Genomic DNA, 19,442 nt, shown 5'->3' with positions numbered 1-19,442 from the left:
TCAGAATAACCTGGAAAAGCCTCATCCCCCCCAGTGAATCCCGTAATCCCTTCAACGTTACTTTGATATCAGAAACCTCATGCACCAGTTTGGTTGGACAACCTTCAGTGTATCTGCTGGGATAAAAAATGCCACTAATTGTCTGTCTTTCCCAGTCAGGTGAGAAAAACAGATTAGTAATTCTGTGTAGCAGCTCACTGTGGTCTGGGAATGGCAGAAATGCCAGGTTTTGATGAAGCTGTGCTAATGCTGATGTTACGATTTGCTTCTTGCATCTGCCTGGGGTCTCAACATGCCTTGTAGTCAAATTTCTGTTTTTTTGAAGCAGTGGCCATTGCTTTTTGTTGTGTAAAGCCAGTTAATGTGTTTTATTAGGAGGCAGTGCCTAACACAGGAAAGCAGTGTTCTCAGGTACTGTCACCAGAATCCTGGTAGGAAGCTAATTAAAGTGAGAGAAACATCTGACTGCACCTGACACGGTAAGGGCTGTGTGTATGTTCAAGTTGTCATTGTTTGTTTGCATCCAGAAGCATTTACAATGTGCTAGGTACTGTACAGATATAAAAGGAGGCGTGGTCTCTACTTAAGTGACTTTTTAATCTGAGAATTAATTAAAGAAAACTGTCATTCTTACAGACTTTCTTTTCTCTTCTAGAAGGTAAAGTCAAGCATTTTTTTCTCTGTAAATTACATGGTGAGGTTTCATGCAGTTAGGTATCTCTGATGCCACTACCCTATTCTTCCTCGGAGAGTTGTTTGTAGGACATCATGTGAGGTAAAAGAATGAACAAGAAAAGGTGGAAGGAAAAGGAGCCAAGCCAAGGTTAGGATTTTTGAAAATGACAGAGGATTTTGTATACCCAGCTGGAGTTATGCTAAAGTCCTAGGCACAATTTTCAGAAAGTGCTTCTCAGTCACCCCCTCTAAATCTCTGGCATTCAGAGGCTACCATGCTGAATGGTGCTATAAAAACCTAACAGAGAAAATGAGATTCCTAGTACCCAAAGCTGTCTTTGGTGGGAATCCTCTCTCACTAATTACCTTTGACATCTTGATGTCGTTATTTGTAACTACTGCAAGTATATTTTCCTGGCCAGAACTTTCATACTGGTTTATTTTATTAGCAAGCAGATAGAGAAGAAAAAGTTGTTCTGATTAAAGATGATCACAAAGCCAAACCTGTACTCTATGCCCTTAAACTCCAGTAACATTTGAATCTGGTTGTGACCAATGGTTTGGTAGTCTGCTGATGGTAAGTTAACTGAATTGATTTTGAAATTTGTATAGTCACTTCAAACAACTATGTTTCTTCATAAGTAGGAAATGCAAGGCAAATTTCTCTCTCACCCGCCCTACAGATCTACACATCTAGTATTTCTTCTCCTGCATACCACTGATAGCATTGCAGATCAACAGGGATAGCAAAATATTAAAGCTAAGATCCGCTAAAGGTAGATCTAAAAGCATTTTTAAATAATAGTAAGCAGTAAAAACTGTCATGAACCATTAATATTAGGGAAAATATATTTAACAGGATAGAAGATTTATGATAGACAGACTTTTGGATTTTGAGAATCTAAGTGTATCCACAGTATCTTAGATGCTACTTGTAGTTTTAACAGACCTGTGAAAGACAGGAAGCTAGTTAACATGTTGCCTTGCATTCCAATATATGAAAGCATCACCTTGATTGTTTTTGAGTTACCATATGTTTCACTAATACAGAATTAAAGATGGCACTGTAGTAAGTGTATGTTAACTTTCTCTGCTCAGTGGTTCAGTTCTGTACTTTTAGGGTGCTATAACAGAGAGTTCCTGTTTCTGAAGGTCAGAGGAAGGTCATAGAAACAGGCTGCAGACTAAGCTAGCTGATTTAGAAACAACTTGTGTAGCTCTCAGTAGCAATCTTTTTTTTTTTTTTTTTTTTGGTTGAGATACGTGGTTTCATGCTGAGGTAATCTGCAGGGGAAGGAGAGCTCATTACCATGAGCTCTCCTTCCCCTGCTGATTATTATGTCCTATTCCACAGACAAGTCTGAATGCAGTCTGCAGCTGCATAAGGTATTTTTAAAGATAAGGATGGATTAAGTCCCCTGCATGGCCATGGATCCACAGCCGGGGTTGATGACCTCTAAAATATTGAAAACTTGTTTTTTAATGTCTTTGAACTCCTGCCGTGGAGGGAGTAGTCTTACCACATCTAATTGATGCCCTCCCTCCTCCTCCTCAATTATTTTACCCTTCTTCAGCTGTCTTCTACTGCAAGGTGTTTCAGGAAGTGTTGAGAATGCAGCTGGAGCCATTTCTAATTACTGTAACGCTTCCAATAACTTCTAATAACTTCTCTAGCCTTAACATGAGCGCCCAAGTATATTATCATAATAGTGTCTACCATGTATGAAACTTGCTATCATTTTGGGTTTCCCCACTGACTTTTACTAGAATTGGCTCTGCACTTTTTGATTCAGCCACAATAGATGGCACCTAATGAAAGGGAAAATGTTTGAATTGCTTCAGTATCTTTGAACTAATTACAAAAAGAGAGACCTAATGAGGATTACAGGGAAAAAGATCAGAAGGCTCATATGACCCCATTCTGTACATTTTGAAGCTATCCCTGTATGGCCTTGGATGTTTCTAGTGCTACTTTTAATCTCACAACAAATACAACTTTGCAACAAAGTGGAAACAGAGATGTTACCTCTGCTGAATTCAATAGGAAATGTGCAAGCTCTTGCTCTTGCACTGCCTTTTCGGTGATTAGTCCTGTGCTAACTGGTTCTTTTTCTACAATATCAGCATGTTCTGTGTTAACGAAGGCAGCAAGACACTAGAGTATTTATATATAGGGAAGACGTCCATCAAGACCATGGGAATGTTGCCTTAGGAAAAGATTGTAGTTTGTAACTGACCAGGGCTGCTTATTTTACTCTTCAGCATCTAAAAAGTTCTGAAATGAAATGCAAGAGGCAATGACTTTTGTGGGTGCTATCTTTTACTGGACCAAATGCATGGTTGGGATAAAGTTAGACAAGATTTCAGATGCAAGGCATTCTTCATCTGGTCTCAGATGAAGACCCGATGAAGCATGCCTTTCATTTAAAACCTTTTCTAACTTTATCCTAGCCAGGCAGTTGGTCCAATAAAATATAGCACCCACAAAAATCCTTACCTGTCACATAAGTCCTGGCCATCCTGGCTATGAGATCAGTTTAGCACTACTGAAATGAAATAGGCATTTATACAACAAATTTCCATTTGTTTTCTTATAAATGTGACCTATGTGTTTAAAATTGTAATAAGTTGACTTAATGGTAAAAGTTAAGCTTATTACTGGTGGATTGCCTAATTGGTGACAAAGACTTTCTTCAATATCAGCTTTTTAAAACAAAATGCTTACCTCATTTCTATCTTGCTTATTCTAGTAAGAGTATATGTATTGTTCTTCTGTCTAATGCATTGGTTTAAATTTTACTCATTATTATATATAAATGTTCATAGTCTCACCATACATGGGGCTTTTTGTTTTTGTTTTTGTTTTTTTACATAGAATTCTATTAAAATCTCATAATGTTTTTAAGCACATTACCTCATTTTGTGCCTCCTTTTATTCTCAGACATCTATCATGTGTATATATACACGTGCACCATTCCAGGCAGGAATGATGGCTCCTACCGTGTTACTCACTCTTTGCAAATGCTCTGCACACACGTGTTTGTGATGAGGCAAAGTGACTAACATCATACTATACACTAGGGCTGTGCGAAGCTTCAGTCCCTGATTCGATTTGGCAGAGATTCAGCCTGATTCAGTGGCTGAATCTTGGAATCCTAATCGAATCAGAGGATCCTTTAATCTCTCCAAATCAATTCGGAGATTTGGAAAGATTCAGAGATTTGGACATAGAGACAGCTTTAAATGTTTTTTCTACATACCTTTGGTAGCAGGGGCTCGTGAGTGCTGCAACGGTGGGGTGCATGGAGTGCCCCACAGAAGCATGGGGGGCTCCCCAGTGCTTCAGCAGCAGACCCAGAAGTGGGCCAGAAGCACTTCCGGTCTGCCGGGTCTGCCAGGGAGCATGCAGGGGAGGGACCCCCCAGCTGAGTGACTGGTGCCTCCTGTGTCTGGGGGGAGGCGGTGCCCGGGGTCCCCCTATGGCTGATCGCCAAGCCGGAGAGGCATGGGGGGGCCTCCCAGCGTGCTCCCCAGCAAACCCAGAAGTGGACCGGAAGTACTTCTGGTCCACTTCCAAGTTCACTGCTGAGCACATGGAGGGCCCCCCCCTCCTGTGGTGTGCTCCATGTACCCCACCATCACAGCAATCATGAGCTGTGCCTGCTACTTCAAGGTATGTAGAAAAAAATTTTTAAAGCTGTGTCTGTCCAAATAGCTGATTCTATGAATCAGTATCATATCTTCAGATTTGGATTTGGCCAAATGGAATCAGGGACAGTGATCCAAATCAACGAATCAAATCACTACCCCTGATTTGGGCCGCATCCAAATCCGAACCGAATATGGCCCACTTCACACACCCCTGCTATACACATAATAGGTGTGTAATAGCAGGTGCTTCCATAAGTTGTTTTTTCCCCTTAAATTTATGCCATAATGTTCTATATTTTGCTAGGCATTCCTTTTACAAGATGCTCACTCACATTAGTGTAATCATAGGAAAGTAGGGCTGAAAGGAACCTCACAAGATTATCTAATCCAACCTTCTGCTCAAGGTAGGATCATCCCTGACTAAACCATTCCAGCCAAGTATCTGTCTTGCTCTTGAAAATTCCTAAGGATGGAGATTCCACAATTCCTTTAGGTAGCCTGTTCCAGTGCTTGACTGCCCTCCAAGTCCGAAAGTTCCTCCTAATATCCAACCTAAATTTCTCCTGCTGAAGCTTGAGGCTAGTGCTCCTGTCCTGTCCCCTACAGCCACAGCGAAAAACCCATCTCCATTCTCTCTGTAATTGCCCCCCTCTCTCTGAGTCTTGATAACAGCCTTCAAATACCTGAGGGGAAATTAACAATAATCAACAAACAGATTAAAACAAAATAATCCCCCAGTTTTGCATAAGAACCTGGACATTATTTTAGTTATCAAAGAGGCAATATTTTGGGTTGAGGCCTTATATCCTCTTTGTTGTGGATTTTCTTTATTAAAAGACCCTCTCTTTCCTGGTGTCAAAGGACTGAAACATAGCTCGTAGCTCCAAATCTTTCTGTGTGTATTTTTTTATTTCCCTCCAAACCTTCATATGTATTAAACAGTATTTTTATTAATTTATTTATACCATTGACCCAAAGTCTCAGTTTCATCAGTGCAGCCCCACTGACTTTTTCATTATGGTCTTCTCTTCAGGCTTCCCCTAGGTGGCACCAGGACATGTAGAACAAGACATGTAAACTTCTGAACAAGCCACTGCTAGTTAGTGGTAGTTGTATGTAGCTGATATGGGCATATTGAGTCATTTCTGCCCCTTGCATTCTCTTCTCCACCAAAGCCATTTTGTAAATGATCAAGTTTTTAACTGTGAATCAAGACAGAACTGGGATTCCCCAGTTAGATCAGAAGTGTCAGTGAAGTACATATCATCATTAGAATTACAAGCTAGTTAATTTATAATTAAGTACTTAGGTTTTCTATATAAATCCGCAAGGTAGCTAACATATTGTACTTGCTGCTTTGAACACACGGGAAAGAGGGCTTGGAAGCTATTACTGAGTTTGGGAAATAGCAAGCCAGCACCAGTTTATTTTACCAACCTAATAAAGCATCCTTGTAAATTTTCCTGCTGCCTTAGGTTATACCATTGTAGACAAGCATGTATGTATGTATTTATGCAATTTGTGTGCCACTTTTTCCAACAAAGATTTAGGGCAGCTCACAGTAAGAGGTCAGAATAATTGATAAAACAGGAAATCAATGAGAAAAATGGGCAACAAGAGAACAAAACTTTTTAAAAGCAGAACTAGAATAGTAGTGAAGAAAAATAGATCCCCCAATACCCATTCTGCTCCCTGAGTCCTGCCTCACTACGTGTCCAATTATATTGGCAGTGCATACCAATTTTTTTATAGCTGCTACATGTCACACTGATCTATATCTTCCTAATTCCATCAGCTAATTCATTTCCAGTTGCATGGGATGTATTTATTATTATTTATTAAGGTATTCCTACCTCTAGCCTTAACCACACAAAGATCAGGAGTCAACAAGTCACTTCAGCATCTCTTTACACAGGTCATAGTTATTAACCTTTTTTGGGAGGACTTCCTTTGATATATTCTAGCGGTTGCTTGCTTAGTTGGCAAAACCAAGGTAATGTAAATACAGGCAGTGCTGCCCCTACCCTTTGGAGCAGGGAGCCAGACACTCAACCCCTGCTCACAGCTGCTGATCAGGCAGCCAGTGATTGAGCATCTGTAATTTTTCTGCTGAGTGGACCTTTCCTGAGCTGTCTGTACATCCAGTAAAGGTGGGATCTAGAAAATGGAGCTTAACAGTCCCCCCGTAGCTGAAGGAAGCATGAAGGATTCCTTTGTTTGAAAATAATTGTTTCACTTGTATTGTGCACTCGTGCTGCAAGGCTGGAACAGCATGGTCATCTTCATAATCCTAAAACAGCAAACATCTGCAATGGCTCTGTTTTTTCCTTTTAAAAGGATATATAGAGAAGTCTGCAGCAAAGGAGACAATGTCTAGTGAGCCACCTTATATGTACTTTGAATGATATAAAGTTTCCTTTCACTTCTGTGTTGGTAAAACATGGAATAAAAAGGGAAATAGTCCTGAGAAAGTCTGTTTGCAGCCTTTCGTATCTGAATGCATGTGTCAGATAGTATAGAAAGTTACTGTCACTGTCTAGACATTATGAAACAAGAGACAGACACCACTGGGAATAGATCGTGATCAAGCCAACACCTCAATCAGTGTATTACCAAGAAGTGACATGCTGTTTTTTTAGGGTTTTAAATAGGAAATGCTGTTTGTCTGTAGCAGTTACTGTCCTTTCATGCTTCCCTATGGGACAGTGCAGAAGCCTACTTCAGAGGCAGTAATGCATCTGTTTTCTAAGAAATTTGGCATCAGAATAACAGCAGATGTTTTAGATAAAGACAGAAGAACTGCACTGCAATAATATGATTGTTTTCTTGCTGGGACTTGTACTGGCTGAGAGGCTGTCATAGCCACTCCCCAACAGCACAGATTTCTCAAGAATTTCCCTGTGCTATAATAGGAAGGATCAGATAATCACTATGCAATTTGCTTTTTGTAAACCTTCTGTAAAAGTGGCTCTTCTGTGCCAGATAAAGATTGGAAACACAACTGTGGCCTGATTCTTACCAGTTATCCTTGTAGAGTAAATCAGGAGTAATTCTACTGAAATCAACAGTTACCAGAACAACACATCAGAACTGGGTCCCAGAGCTCTGTACAGGAAGCACATCAGTGGAGCACTCAGATTTAATCTGACTATAACAGAAGTTTTCTATATAGGCAGTTTATTTTTTGCAATTTTTGCTAAGTAAAAATATGACTTGGTAATGGAAATATGACTTGGTAATGGAAACACGACACAAACAATGGAATAAGTATCAGCATTAAGACTCTAAACCTGTAGTTGAGCTGAGAACATGTGGACTGTCCTTGGTTTTAATAGGGCTCCTTGTGGAGTCCCATTAACTCAGCAGGAAGGCAGTGGTTTCTTTTTGGCTCATTTCCATATTCTGTAGTCCATTCCATTGTATCTAGCATAAAGGAGAACAAGACCAGTAATTTCTAATAAGTAGGGACCAACTGAATTCATGATTTTTGTGGATTTCACAGATTCTGTGAAATCTGGCATTGCCCTTGGGGAAAAAAAAAGCAAGCTTATGGAAAATAAAATGCTGGATCCCCAGACAGAGCCAGTAGCCCTTAGGGTGTTGTGGCAACCCACCTGGGCAGGGAAGGGGGAAATGGGGCTGCCAACTTCAAAGGCTATCAGCAAGATGGCTGCCACCCCACCCCTCACTGCTGATTGGCTGCAAGGGCTGCCTGTCATGTGGTCCTGCCCCTCTCTGCCAATTGTCAGCAAGGGGTGGGGCTGCATGTATAGGAGCCAACTTTGGTTTTTGTTGGTGGATGCTTGAAGACATTAACTCCCCCCCCACCCCAAAAAATGGTGCTATACTTTAAACTCAGCATGTTCCTGCACCAACCCCCGCACATACCAAGAAGAGGCAGCGCATTACTTCAACCAAGCTCTGCAGAATCTGTATAGATCGGGTGCTTTAAGGGGACTTTTTTGGCACTTTTATCTAATAGCCAATTGAATCAGATTAAATCAACTAAAAAGCTCTGCTGAAGTGCCTGATCTTTACAAATGCTGCAGAGCCAGGTATAAGTAATGGGCTACTTCTGGTAAAGTGCTTTTTCTTGGGATTTTTAATGTCTTGGTTATGGCTTGTGGGTGCTGAGCACCTGCTGTTCTTTTCTTGGTGGGTGCTTGAGCCCCGGAGAACCCACAGAGTTGATGCCCTTGCATCAATCATTGGCAAGGGGTGGGGTGCGTGACAGGCAGGCAGCCCTTGCAGCCAATCAGAAACAAGGGGTGGGGGCACTGGGGAGCCTCGGCCAATCAGAGGTATTGGGGGGGGAATCTGTTGCACTCCACCCATAAAATGGGCCCATGTTCTGTCCATGAAATCAGGGAGCAGCCCCTTTGAATTCAGTAAGTCCCTACTAATAAGCAATAGCATTCATGCAACTTTAGGTATATCTTGCATTCTTTTGAAAGGCAGTAGATCCTGGGCATGTCTACACGTGCAATTTATGCGACGCAATAAACTCCAGAGTTTATTGCTGTTTGAACATGCACCTGGGACTGCAGCACGCTGATCTGAGTCAGAGCAGCCCTGACTGGCAGAGGCCCTGTGGGGGTCAGCCTTCCAACTCAGTGCTCTTCCCCCTTGCTCTGTGCTGTGGAGGGTGTGGCTAGGGCACAAGGGTGCTTCAGTGCGGGGCCAGCCAGCGGGCAGCCTCCACACTGAAGCACCCTCATGCCCCAGCCAGCTGGAGCAGAGTCTACACATGTGCTGCTGCAGAGTTTTTTATTTTACAGAAGGACAGTACTTTATATTTGCAAGTACCATCCTGCTGTGGAGTAAATCAGTTTACTTCAGCCTAATAAGGGCGCATGTGTGGACACTGAGATGTTTACTGCACAGCTAATTAGTCTACTGAGCAGTAAAGTCTCATGTTGGCGTGCCCCTAGATTGTCTTTGTTACCCTTTGGGAAAAGTAGAAGACCAGTCCCACACTAGACGCATCCTTACTGCCTCTCTACTGTACTTAGGTTCCAATTGTCAGGGATAGAAAATGCCTGCTCAGCATCACATTCAGGTTCTCTTTCATGGCAGCATATAGCTTTGCTCTCCATTTAATAGTGTTTCTTAAACAGCAGATTTATACAATTGCCTGGCAAAGCAAACTCTTACCAAGTTACTTTCCTTCTCTGTTTTCCAAAAACATTATTCCTTAAGTTGAAATCCATTTTCAGAATGACAGTATTCTGCTCAAGCTGAAGTGTGAGGTTGCTTGCTGCTGTGGATCAGCATTCTGCTGGCTGGAAATGCATTGCTTACAGGCCATCTTTTATCATACTTCTAGTTTTATGAAGTTGGAGTAGGTCCTAAAAATGGGAAAAGTATGGCTCACTTTGTGTCCTTCTGGCTGCTAATGTGCTACGACAGGAGTTGGTAAATTATATTATTTTTTAAATGCAATTACATATTTCCAAGAGTAGAAGGGAGAATGGTTAACTGTGGTGGGAACATTTGAAGAGTAGGGGCTGAGTAGTGGGTGAGGAGGGGATTTAAAGGAACTGTCTCCTGTTACACTGGAGTCCTTACATTTAATGCAGAAAACTGCTGTCTGACACTGGCTGGGCAGGTGTTGAGTTGTAATCCTTGCTACTGCTAGTGGCTCTGCACACAGTTGTCTGTTCTAAAACAGCCTATTCTTTCATGTGTCCTCTCCCCCAGTCCCCACCTCTTGGTTACTTTTATGTTTATGGCTTGTCTCTCAGACTGACTGTCCCTAAATATCTTATCTTTACTGTGCATAAAGTGCCTTTTTCAATGGCCCTCCAGATTGTTTGAGAGCTTTAAGTGCTGCCTTAGTATAAATAATGCTGTTATGAAGGACCAGCAATATGTTTGTTTCAAAGTAAAGAGGAAGTAGGGGCTACTTGGCAAACAGACAATTCCAGAATGGGTTGGTCAAGGTCTCCTTTTTTAACTCAGAATTTGAACAGTGGAATTAAGCTGCTGGTATCTAGAGTTTCAGCTATTTATATTGCACTACAATGGTAACTGTTAAGTTTTCCATAAAATGTAAATTTGTGCACTACCAAAACTAATAAACTCAATTCTGCTGTTTCCTTTGCCTGCTGCCTATATCCCATCCGCACTTAGGCAGCTCATTTCATTTTTCAATGTTCCCATTTTTCTTACATTATCCTGTTATTTCTTCAATTCCATTGGTTTCCTGTAAGATTGAAAATGTTATTTTTTATGCCTAGGGTTATCAAAAGTTTGATTTCTTTTTATTCAAGGGAATTGATTCATGTGTATAAACCAGTGGGAGCCTTATATTTAATCTGTGATTTAACATTAACCCTTCTTTATACTACACGAATACCCGCCTTATGTTGCCTTTTTCAGTCATTCTTACTCTTATCTTTGTTTACCCAATAGAGAAATCTTTATTATCCGAAGTATTGAATATTTATGCAGTCAGCCTGTCTGAGGGAATTACCTACCCTTGGATATTAGCACAGCTGAGCCTAGTTTGAAGCCTGAACTTAAGTATCATTTATGATTTTGGTTTGTTACTATTAGTTTTACATTTTAGTACTTGTGTAACAATTTGCACTGGTACAGCACTTTTCCCTAAGGATACTGCTGTGCCTTTTGCAAATGTTAATAACTTAACATGTATCTACCTGCTAAAGATATTACCAGACTTATCTACAAGGTCCTTTCCAACCCTAGAAATCTATGACATCTATATTAGTGGATCTGTCTTACTGATGGGTGATCTAAATAGAAAGTGATCAAGGTTGCCATTTTAACTTGGATGTCCAAGTTTAGTCTGTCGGGAAGAAATTGAAGAGTGAGGGTACTTTAGCTTGCTTCATAGTGTTAGAGTGATGTGTTGCAGCCGTGACGGTGCAGAAATTATGTGACAGGCAAGGATTTCTGTGAGCAATATATTTTATTGGATCAACTGCATGGTTGGAGTAAAGTTAGACAAGATTTTGAATACATAATTCAAATGCATAAGCTGGCTGGGCAGTAATAAGAACCAAGGACTGAACACCAATATTGGTTTTTTTGTCACTATAAAAGATCTGATTCCTGATTTTTTTCCCCTTATACACAACAGGTATGAATGACTCCCCTTCCTTTTGATAGGTCTTGATCTCCCAAAATCAGCTGCTTTTCTTTTGCTTATTGTTTGTCTGCTATCCTTGGGAATATTCCTCCCTTCTCCATTTTCACAGCTCTACTTTAAGCTCTTTATATTCCCTGGGTTTGCTTGCTTGCCTCCTCAGACATGATGAAGAATGTCTTGCATTTGAAAGCTTGTCTAACTTTTATTCCAGCCATACAGTTGGCCCTATAAAAGATATCACCTACAAAAAACCTTGGCTTGCTTGAAAATCTGGATACCTTCATTTAGGTGCTTAACTTTGGAAATTTTTGTCTAAGTAACTTCCACAACAGTAATGACAGAGCCAGGACGAGAACCCAGAAGTCTTCATTCCCTGCCCACAATGCTAATTGCATGTTACCTCTTAATGAAATGTATTTTGTTTCCTTCATTGTTAGGCAGCACAAGGAGTGGTGCTACTTGAATAAATAAATAATAATAATCCTCTATGGCATTTGTACATCTGGCATACTTGAGTCTACAGGAGTGCATATAAAAATTATCAGTTAAATCTAAATTCAGTTAAATCTGTTTGGAGTCTGAATACTGAGATTCTATATATAAATAATTGAAACAACTTGAAGCCTGATATATCAATGTTGGCAGTGTTGAAGACAGTATAGGACTACAAGTACTGTTTAGTGCTTGTAGAAATGGCACAGTGCAAATGGAATTTAACAAAGCTTTGCAGCTCTGTATTCCCATATGTAATATATTTCCTTACTCAGTATTTAAATTATAAAGCCACAATGTTTCTTAATCCCTGGGGGCGGCAGAACCACAGTGGCTTGGAGGACTTGAGGGATGTGTTGGGTCTACAAAATTTACCTATATGCTGCTCATTTTATTCTTTCTTGCCACTCTGAAACTGCAGTGCATCTATCACAAGCTACTGAAAACACTGATAGGTGCCCTCTATGTGGTACAGACCTGGTTAAAGAAGCTCAATCTTCCTAGTATGCTACCTGCTGGGGTTGAACTCTGTTTATTTTGTTAAAAATGGCTTTTTCAGGTTTGGTAATATAACATTTTATTCTAATTTAAAATTTTTTGCCTGTAATTGCCAGTTACCACAGGCAGGTGGTAATTTTCTGTGCGGTTTCAAGAACAAAGGAATAAACAAATAGTTGCTAAGTACTGGTGTGTTTTCATTTACATGCTTCCCCACATCCAAACTGTAATTCTATAACACCACAATTTTCAGCCAAATTAGAAGCACAACAAACCATTGATTCTTTAATTTCCTTTTTAATTGTACTGCTGCAGGCATGTATATATCCTTTTTGGAATTGTGCTTTTTTACAGTAACAGAAAAACTATTAATAAATCTAATCATGCTACTAATACAAGGCATTATTACCTTTGTTCTCTTCAAAATCACTGGCAAAATTCCCTCTGATTTCTGTGGTGTATAGATCCATTAGTTTTTCTATTTCCTTACTCAAGAGTGGTTATTTAATTATTCATCTGAGCTGGTCTTAACATCCTTGTTAAGCAGAAGTTGAAATATGACCTAGGCTAGGTATAGCTATTACACATAAAACAGTAAAGGTGATCAGAACCCAGTCTAAACCTGTAACAGAACAAAAATTCAGTGCACATAGACCAGTTTAAAAAATGGCAGAACCCAGTCTAAGTTAGACCTTGATGGATGTAGTATGAGATTTAATTGGTTTAGGTTAGATTGGTCTATTGAACTTATGTATCATATCCCCTCCCGACTCAAGTTAGGTTTCAGTCCCCTGGCATCTCAGGTGCCTTTGTGGCTGCCCCGCTAACCCCTTTTCATAGGGTGGGTGGTCTAGACTCAGCCCACGCTCATCTGCTCCAGCCAGCCACCAAGCCAGCCCTGCCCTTGGACTGTCATAAAGCTGAGGCAGCAAAGCCTCTGCTCCCCAGCCCTGCATCCTGCCTGCACCTGTCAGCCGGGCTGGGTAATTGGGAGGGGAGCAGAGGCCCCTGCCTCAGCCCCATCCCCCCAGACAGAACAGCTTGTGGGGACTTCTCCTCTTCCTTACTGCTTGACCAGCACAGCTCCTCTCCACAGCCCTCCCCTTACTCGCCCCAGCTCTCCCTGGTAGAGGAAAGGAGAGGGGAAAACAGAGTCCCCTGCCCCTCCTCAGCCCCCTGCTGAGCCAGCACAGCTGGGGGGAGGGAGGGGGGAGGAGCTGCACAGCAGGGGTGTCCCTATTCCTTGCTGCCTGTTTCAGCATGGCAGGGAGCAGGGCTGTGGAGAGAAGCCATGCTTGCTAGACAGACCAGGCAGCGAGGAAGAGGGGAAGCCCCTGCTGCACAGGCCCATCCGTAACAAAATACACCCCTTGTACATCATGTGAGGTCTGAATTTCTTCACTTGTTTCCATATAAAATGCCAGAAAGGAAAAGTAAGTGCATACAAATATATTGTACTATGAAAAAAAACCCAATCCCAATAGCCTAAAAGTGCTGATGGCATTTTTGACACAAAGCAGCTATTCATATCCAAGTCAATCGTCTTATCACCGTGTTAAGGCAATGTAACAGACAGGAAACGTTAATTTTGCTCAAGAAATTCAAGTTATTAAATAGAACAGTAAGTAGCACGTATAGTTTGAAAGGACATCTCTGAACAAGAAAAGGAAAGAGGCTTGGGGTGCTAGAAGTCTCAGTGCAGTCGTGGCCATCTATACTAGCACTTCTCATTACTCAGGATTTTTAACAAGGAATACAACTGAAGTGGCTGATCCGAACACTGGGTTTTTGATTTAGCCTCTTTGCCTTAATGGGGGAAGAAAAAGTAATGAGAGTTGTCTTCTTTGGTAAAATTATTTGTTAAAACACTTAGATAAGAAGTGGTTTAGAAGTGGTTAAGCCTTATAATTCAGAGGTATTTATACCACAGTAGCTTGGTAGCGTAACTTTTCTGCTCTAGACTTAGGGTACTTGACAGGCTAATTTTCTCTGGAATTAGCTTGCTGATCTTGGCATGCACACATGGTCCTATCTTGAAGACCCACAGCATGGTAGATATTGTGAGATTTTTACAAAGGGGGTTAAACAAGTTACTGCTTATGGCCTAGTCATCATCATCAGCATTCCTTCACAACTGAGGATGATTGTCTTCCATGATTACCTTATCTGTGGGTCTGAAGCTGGCTGACAAAGCCAATCCGGATTCCACTGCAACTTGGGCATGTGTTTCCATGTGAGGCAGTTGGCTCTGGATTCTTGGTTTGGCTCATGACTTGCTGTTTCTGCCACTCCTGCTTTTCTGTTGCCTGTTGTCGTTGTGACGTTTCAAAGTACTGAGATGCTTGCAGCAGACTCTTACTCCATTTGGGGCGGTCCTGGGCAATAGTCTCTCATGAGTTGTTGACGTTGCATTCTTTCAAGTTGGCCTTGCGGACATCTTTGAAATGCTTTCTCTGTCCTCCTCTTGAGTGTATGTCTTAACTGAACTGGGAAAATAAAACTTGCTTTGAGAGTCTGGAGTGAGACAGCTGGATGATGTGGCCAGCCCAGCAAAGTTGATATTGGATGATCATCGCCTTGATGCTCATGGGGTTTGTTTGCAAGAGGACGCTAATGTTTGGTGCATCTGTCTTCCCAATGGATTTGAAGGATCTTCCACAGGCAGTGTTTGTGGTACTTCTCCAGTAACTTGAGATGTCTCCTGTACATTATCCATGTCTCAACCCTGTACAGTAAGGTAGGGATCATGACCACTTGATAAACCACGAGCTTGGTTTTTAATCTGATGTTGCGATCTTTCAACACCTATTTCCTCAGGCATCCAAATGCTGCACTTGCACATTTGAGGCAATGTTGGATGTCAGCATTCTGCAAGAGATGGTTTCCCAGGTAGGGGAAATACTTAGCTTTCTTCAGAGTCTTACATAAATCTGAATTACTGGAGTTGGGGACTGCTCATTAAGAGCTTGCTGATGGAGGACTTTAGCCTTCTGAATATTAAGCATCGGTCCCATTTTCTTGTATGCCTCAGTAAAGACATCAACAACTGCCTGAAGATCTACTTCTGAGTGAGCACACACTACAGCATCATCAGCATCCTGGAGCTTGTTGATTGAAGTTGAGGTAATGTTGGTTTTGGATCAGAATTAGCTGAGATTTAATAGCTTACTATCCACTCTGTAGGTTAGCTCCACTCCAACTGGAAGCTTGTTGGTGGCCAGATGTAGGATTGCAGTAAGGTATATTGAGAAGTGTTGGAGTGATGACACAGCCTTGCTTAACTCCCATCTTAACCTCAAAGGAATCTGTGATAAATCCATTACTGAGGACCATCCCTTGTATATTGACATGGAACAGGCAAAGAATGGTAACAAATTTTGGTGGGCATCCACGCCTCAGAAGGATTCTCCACAGTGCTTCTTGGTTGACAAAGTTGAAGGCTTTTGTGACATAAAAGAAGACCATATAGAGAGGTTAATGTCATTTCTGGCACTTTTCCTGCAGCTGGCGAGCAGTGAAGATCATGTCAGTTGTGCCTCTTGGTGACCTGAACCCATACAGAGATTCTAGGAGGAGCTCTTCAGCAAGTGGAAGGAGATGGTTCAGCAAGGTTCTTGGAATGAGCTTTCCTGTGGTGGACAGCAAGGTGATCCCTTTGCAATTTCTAGTCAAAATTGTCTCTTTTCTTGAAGATTGTTATGATGATGGTGTCCCTGATATCATCTGGAATTTTCTCATCATTCCACATCCTTAAGATGAGGGAATGGAGTGGTGATATAAGCTTCTCTCTCCCCTGCTTGACGACTTCAGCCTGGATTCCATCTGCTCCAAAAGCCTTCATCATCTGCTTGACGGCTTTCCTTACCTTGTCAAGAGTTGGAGGGATTTTGAGATCATTTCTGACTGGGTGTTGCAGGATGGATCAAGAACTCTCTCTTCAACAATACAGTCACAAATTGAGAAGGTCTTCAAAGTGCTCCTTCTAGTGGGTGTTGGTGGGCCCCCCTTTCCTTGATCAGGTCTCTTCCATTCTTAGTTCTCAAGAGGGTTGGTCCCCGAGTGCTCAGACTGTAAAGCTGCACATATCGTGGATGTCAGCAAGATGTTGAATCTCCTTCGCCTTGCCTTCCCATCTGTTCTTCATATTGTGGTTCCTCCTTTGGGCCTCTGCCTTGACTTGTTGGTGATTCTAGATGGCCTGATAATGACCGTTGCACATGCTGACCTGGTATCTTTTTAAAAGCTTAGTGCATGTTTCAAGATCAAAGGTAACATTGCCCAAAGTCTTTTATCATATACACCTGAAAGAATGGCAGGTAAGTAAAAAAAATAATTCCTGGGAAAACATCAGAAATCCCAGTCTGTGTTGAGCCAGATAAACAGTTAGATTCCATATGACATCTTTGCCCTCCTAAAAAGGAGAGAGACTACTGTTACACATGATACGTACACTTGCGGGCAACCAGAAGTTTAAAGGGCCACATTTTGACATGGGATAAACATACCTGTAGGTTCTGCAAACTGACAAGAGGCAGGCACATGACCTTCTAAATACAATGTAAAAAGAAAAATGCTTTAGAAACATACCAGAAAAGGGCAATGTATGTGGGGCTATTCCTCATCAACATGCATAACTCAGAGTGATATAACAGCAGCCTCCCAAACTGACAGCAGTGTGTTCAAAGGCTCTTAGTATTGTGAAGATTTCATGGCTAAGTGTTTTGTGGTGTTTAATTTTAGTTCAATTAAGTGAACCATGACAAGTAAGACCTGAAAAGAAACAGCCAAACCCCAAAACGTGCCTGGGGCAACTCAAAGGGAAGTATTATCAACACAAAGGGAAGCATTATTTTTTGTGTTCTTTTTACCTTTTATCTCCTTAGTATGCACCTGTGATGAACATCACAATGAACTTTCAGTAAATGCTAGAAACTGAATATACACATATTTTGTGTAATAACTTTGTGGTTTATTCCCTGGCTTATCACATCATTAATTGAATGAACGCGAGGCCAGGCCAGTGCTTAAGATGTGCTTCACCAATTAATCATGCCTGAAGTGTAATGTCTGTCAGGGCCCTGATAAGAAGAATTTAGAAGCCATGTTATGCAAAGAAAGTGGTACTGGGGGTTGGGAACTAAAGCACATAGATGAAATGGTTTTACCCGAGTCACAGGAAAAGCTAGTGCAGTATCATAACCTTAAACCCATCCTGGCTCATCGCTAGTTTGTGTGCAAACTTGTCATTTCTCATAGCTGCCTTAGTTTTATTCAGAAGACTACCTTTATCATGATTAATCTGATCTTCAGCAGGGTGTTTCTAAGCAAATAAGTTTGCTGTAAGATGTTGTCCAGGCCTGTGACTAAACTTTTACTACTTTCTCAGGATTTTCTATCACTCATCATGTCAATCCTTAGCTAGAACTGTTGTTTCTAAAAAACTGGGCTCTCTCTTGTTTGTAGGATGAACGTTATGAAACAAACGGCACGTGACTGTTGTAAATGTATTCATGTCAATGAAATATCCAAGAGGATGCTATATTGGAGATATGGATGTAATTTCCCCCTCTCACATTTACATCACTCAGTTGTTCTTAACAGACTTACTTTTGATTTATACCCTTGTAAGTTAGGGAAGAAACAGGTCCATAAAGGATAGGTCTTCAAGTCAAGTTATGTTATCTGTAACTATTACAGTCTGTTCCCTCCGAGATTGTTGGGCCAAATACTTGGATACAGTGCATGATCCATAATTGTTATCCAGTGTCTTTTCTGAAGTGAAGCTCTCAAATGGTATTCTCCAAGACATCAGACTGCTAACAGTCAAGATATATTGTTAAAATATGAACACTGTACTTTTTAAGATGATTTTCTTCTAGTCTATTGAGAAATTGACTCTGTAGAGTGAAATATCATCTGGAGAAATTCAGACCTGCTGTATGTCATCTGAAAATATCTTAGATGAATCCAACAAAAGGATTATTGCCACTTTTGCAGAAAGCTGTTAGGGAAAATTATTGATTACATTCCAAGAACCATCTAACTTTATCACAAGATACAGTGCTTGTTAAAAACATACTGTCAAGTTTTTTATAGCTTTCATTTTTTCTTTTTAATCTCCCCCTTTGAAGTTTCAAAATACAATTTTTTTCATTACTAATGTTGTCCTTTGCCATTTAATAAACACAGATTCTTCTCCATTTTTAATGCAACTGGAATTTTTAGCATGTGCACACCTGTCAGTGTTGTTGGCATAACCTGCAATTGTTTTATTTCTTAATTGGGGTTTCCACTGATGTCTTGCCAAGGTAACCCTTTCTTAATGTTTTTCCTGATGTCATCTGCCTTGACAGATACCAACAAAGACCTACAGAGTCGCAAAGACTACACTATGTAGTATATATTATTCACTAGTGCTAATTAATCTAATAAATTCTTTGTCTTAGTCAGAGAAAGGCACTAACAGATACTGTAGTCTGGCTGATTTTTACTTATGGAATAAGGTTGCTTATGGCTTTGTACTCATAAGGTGTTTGGTGGTAGTTTGTTGAGATACTATAGTGGAGTTTTTGGAAAAATATTTGCATGTGGATGCATATTACTTATTAGCCCAAGAAGCCACTTCCAGTCCTATGTTCCCATAATGCAGTTTTGAAGTTCCTCTCAGATAAAATACATTAAATGAAGATGCAGTTCTGAAAAAAATGCAGATACCCAAGCAGGAAAGAGCCAAATCTTCTATTGTAGTGATCTGGACTGGCTTTGTGCTGGCCACCTAGGGTGGCTATCAGCCACTCATTAAAATTACTTAACCTAGCTCTGACTTTAGTATGTGGATCTTGAAATCTTCTGATCAAGTTATATGAAATAAAGATAAAAAAATAATGCCTTTAGAACAAACAGTGTGAAAATTTGCCACAGCACATACTATTGCCCATTTATTCAGCTAAAGTTAGGAGCTAATGTGTAGTTGGCAGTGTCAATAATCATAGTCTTTATATTACCAACATA

The sequence above is a fragment of the Alligator mississippiensis genome, chromosome 8 (genome assembly GCF_030867095.1).
Source record: "Alligator mississippiensis isolate rAllMis1 chromosome 8, rAllMis1, whole genome shotgun sequence".
In the NCBI taxonomy this organism is placed as follows: Eukaryota; Metazoa; Chordata; order Crocodylia; family Alligatoridae; genus Alligator; species Alligator mississippiensis.
Note: the sequence above shows the minus strand (reverse complement) of the source record.